The sequence below is a fragment of the Chiloscyllium plagiosum genome, unplaced genomic scaffold, assembly GCF_037043375.1.
Source record: "Chiloscyllium plagiosum isolate Xiang-an unplaced genomic scaffold, Cpla_swu_hap1 HiC_scaffold_22, whole genome shotgun sequence".
Taxonomy (NCBI): domain Eukaryota; kingdom Metazoa; phylum Chordata; class Chondrichthyes; order Orectolobiformes; family Hemiscylliidae; genus Chiloscyllium; species Chiloscyllium plagiosum.
Genome location: NW_028270160.1, coordinates 67,950,622 through 67,955,447, shown reverse-complemented (window position 1 = coordinate 67,955,447; position 4,826 = coordinate 67,950,622).

Here is a 4,826-nt window from a genome sequence, read left to right as displayed (position 1 = left end):
TATGCACATAAGTATTTAATCAGTGGATATACAGTTCGACAGGGTTGTGCACATATAGAACATAGTACATTACAGCCCAATACTGACCCTTCTGCCCTCAATGTTGCGCCAACCTATGAAACCAGTCTGAAGCCTAACTAACCTACACTACTCCATTTTTCATCCATATGCCTATCCAATGACCACTTAAATGACCTTAAATTTGGCGAGTCAACTTCTGTTGCAGGCAGTGCGTTCCACACCCCGCTACTCTTTGAGAAATAAATGACCTCTGACATCTGACTTGTTTCCGCTCCATCTCAATTTAAAGCTACGTATCCTCGTGCTAGCTATTACCGTCCAAGAATAAAAGCTCTCGCTATCCAGCCGATCTCATCTCTGATTATATTATATGTCAGAATTAAGTCAGCTCTCAACGTTCTCTCAAATAAAACAGCCTCAAGTCCCTCAGCCTTTCCTCGTAAGACCTTACCTCCATACTAGGCAACAACCTAGTAAAGCGCCTCTGAACCCTTTCCAAAGATTCCACATTCTTCCATGAATGAGGTGACCAGAACTGTTTTCAATAGTCCAAGTGCGGCTGCACCAGGGTTCTTTTTTACAGCTGTACATGACCCAATGGTTCCGAAACTCAATCCCTCTACCAATAAAAGCAAATGCACCATATGTCTTCTGAACAACTCTCTCAAAATGGGTTGCAACTTTCAGGGATCTGTGTACATGGAAACTGAGGAATCTCTACTCATCTACACTACCATGAGTCTTAACAAGAGCCCAATACACTGCATTCCTGTTGTTCCATCCAAAGTGAATCACCTGACATTGTTCCGCATGGCATTCCATTTGCCACCTCACAGCCCATCCTCCAAATTATCCGTGACTTGCTGTAACCCACAACATCGTTTGGCACTATCCACATCTCTAGCGACCTTAGTGTCATCTGCAAATTTACGGACCCATCCTTCTACGCCATCATCCAGATTGTTTATAAAAATGACAAACAGCAGTGAGCCCAAAACAGATCCTTGCGGTACACCACTAGTAACTGAACTCCAGGATGAACATTTCCCATCAGATACCACCCTCTGTCTTCTTTCAGCTAGCCACTTCCTGATCCAACCCGTTAAATTACCCTCAATCCCCGTGTCTCCGTATTTTTTGCAATAGCCTATCATGGGGAACCTTACCCGAATGCTTTACTGAATGACATATACACTACATCAACCGTTTTACGCACATTCACCTGTTTGATCACCTTCTCATAAAATTCAATAAGGTTTGTGAGGCACGGCCTACCCTTCCTAAAACCGTGTTGACTATAGTTAGTCAAATTATTCCTTTCCAGATGAGTACAAACCCTATCTCTTTAACAATTTCAACACGTTACCCACAACCAAAGTAACGCTCACTGGTCTATAATTAGACTTCACTCCCCTTCTTTAACAAGGTAACAACATTTGCTATCCTCCAGCCTTCTGCACTATTCCTGTAGACAATGACAACATGAAGACCAAAGCTAAAGGCTTTGCAATCTCCTCCCTGGCTTCCCAGAGAATCCTACAATAAATCCCATCCAGCACAGGGGAGTTATCTATTTTTACACTTTCCAGAATTGCCAGAACCTCTTCCTTGTGAACCTTTATCCTATCTAATCTACTGACCTGTATCTCAGGATTCTCCTCGACAACGTTGGCTATTTTCTAGTGTGAATACTGATGAAAAAAATCACTTAGTGCTTTCCATATCTCCTCGGAGTCTAAGCACAACTTAACACTACTATGCTTTATAGGCCCAGGTCTTACTTAGTCATTGTTTTATTCTTGATATAGTTATCGAAAGCCTTCGGGTTTTCCTTGACCCAATATAGCAACAACTTTTCATGTCCCCTCCTGGCTCTTCGATGCACAGAATATTCAGAATTAAAAACCACGACATGGATAACACAATGTGCAGGACCATGGAAAGAATACGGAACAACATCAGTAGGAATATAGCTCATTTGCTTATACAGAGATGTTAGCCCAGTAACCACCGCCTTTGTTATAATAATGATATAAAATTTTAAATTGTTAAAATAAAATATTCGGCCCATCAGCTGATGCTGATCCTCTGAAGAACATCGCAACCAGATCCACCTCCTACACGATTCCTCTGTGTCCCATAGTAAAGCAAGTAGTTGCCGATGAACAATTTTTCATGGTCAATTGGGAGGAATCAGAAACACCTGGACGAAACACTTGCAGACGCGGGAAGAATACGAAAGCTCATTACAGACGGTGGCCCAATGGTGGAATTGAGCGCAGGTTCCCAGGTGTTTCAAGAAAGCAACTGAGCCACCGTGCCACACACCCAAATATGTCACTGTGCTAGCGTATACGATGGAACTTTGAAATCTCAAATACAAGTGGTGAAACACAGCTGATGAGTCAATATCTTGAGTGTGAAAGAGAATTAACACATTGAGACGAAAATGACCCTGTTCTGAAAAAGTCACATTGGTCTCAGAACGTTAATTCTCTTTCTGCTCAGATGCTGCTGGACTTGTTAAAGTTTTCCAGCACTTCCAACTTCCCTTTTTGTTTTGGAGTGTGAATATTTTTCTGATATGAAAGGGAGCAGTGAAGCTGCCATTTCAGTCAACTCTCATGTATTTGGTTATGGTTATTGAATGAAAACTTAAAAGATTTTTATTTGACAGAGCCCTAAATATTTTCGGTGTCATAAATCACCATGAAAATGTTGAATTCAGTGACCGTGATTCACATGATCAATCCTCTTTAAGTAGCCAATTGAAGTAAGGATCCCAATCATAATCTCAATGTAATGTCATGCTCCTGGTATCACAAGGGTCATATTAATTCAGCAAGGTCTTACATTTCTGAAACTTTGGATGAAACTGTGGAAACATAAGATGCATTGATACAGGGCATTGTTATCCATAGGCTTTGGATGGAACTAGCTTGGGCAGATTTTACGTGTCAAACACAATCACTCTGGAAAAGGCGACACAGAACGGCCTATTTGAGTCTCTTCTGTCTTAGTGACACACATACACACAGCTGCGTGTAGGCACATTCCAAGATGTTTTAACAACTGGTAGTGAAGGAACAGCAAATTAGTTCCTGGTCAGGATGGCATGCAATTTGGAAGATAACTTGTAGAGATTGTTTTCCCATCGTTCACATTCACAGTGCAGAATGTTCTCTAATTCCCGTTAATCACAGTTTTGCTCAGGGTCCTTAATTCCACGCCTAGTCAAGTCCTGCTTCGATTGAAAGGGAAGTCTCTCTGATCTCACCTCAAATTATATTGGAAGATCAGTTGAAAGAACAAGGAGCAAAAGACAAGAATACTGTTTGTTTGATCAATATCCTCACAATATACAAAAGATAATTGATACATTGTTTTCCAATTCTGTCCTAAGATATTTGTCCTTTGGTGATGAGGCTGTTTGGTTAAGTGTTGTGATAGAGGGACAGGAAGAAACTCCTCTCTGTACTAATACTTAACAAAGCCATCCTGTTCACGGCTGTTTTCTGTTGCTGTTGGACAGTGATCATCTCAAACGCACCATTCACTGATTACATCTAGTAGCAGAGAAGTCAGCAATTTCCAGCATATCACGAGAGAGAAAAAAACGAAAGGGAAAGTCAGGGAAAGTGGGAGTGATAGAGAAATGGTGTGATATACAATGCGAGAAGTGTGAAGGGAGATGGTCAGTGGAAGGATATGTCACAGCAGAAGGGGCAATGCAAGGAAAGTAGTTGGGTAAGAAAGGAATAGGAAGGGGAGGTGGTGTGTCAGAAGGAGCATCTGTGGCAGGCAATACCATGCAGTTGGAAAACTGAGATTGATGGACAACCAATCATCACTGTTAAGGAAAATTGGGGTCTGGTTTCCTTTGAATATTAGGAAAATGTTTCTCATACTTCTTTTATGAACATGATTCTTGTTCATATTGTACATCCACTCTACATTTCTGTCTCTCCATCAAGTGCAGACATTTTCTTTTCTCTCCAATTCATTATCTCACCATTATGTCATTTTATGTCACTAAACAATATCCAGAACGGTGGGTGTTTTTTCTATGAATTTGCTTCTAATTCAGCGTAGAAATGAGAATGTGATTTGATCTTCTACTGCATGCTTATAATGCAGAATTTAATTTAATTTTTATCCTCATCAGCTTAGTTCTTTCAAACAAACTTCATGAATGAGCGTGCATCCATCCTGCAGATTAAAAAAAAGGGTTATCTGTGCTCTGACGCGATTGCAGCGAATGTTATAAAGAATGAGCTGCAGGCCCACATAAAATGGAAATGTTGCAGTGCACAGTGCCAAAAGCGAGTCCAAGAATAATGATGTACAAGCCTTATGAAGAATACATGCAGAGGGGCGGAGTATAAAAGCAGAATTCAGTTCCATGTCCAAAATAGGATTTGTGGCTCCCTAATAAAAGCCCTCTCCTGCATCATGTTGCAAATTCACCTAAAGAGGGAAAACTATTGACTGGAATTATCAATTCTTCCTCTGCAACAACGACTGTAGAACAGGTAGAAAATCAAGTTTTGTTTCTGATATTCATACATGTTGATGATAAGAATGTGGGAGATGGGGGTGGGGGTTAGAGAATGATAAACAATGTTGTGGATAACACAGCTATTATTCCGGTCGTTCACAGTGAGGACGAAAATGTTAGGTTACAGGAGGGTACAACCGGATTGTTCAGATGGCCAGATCAATGACTGAAAAACTTAACCCTGCAATATGTGAGATGCTGCACTTTGAAAGAATAAAAACACAAGAGAGTACTCAAACCATGAAGA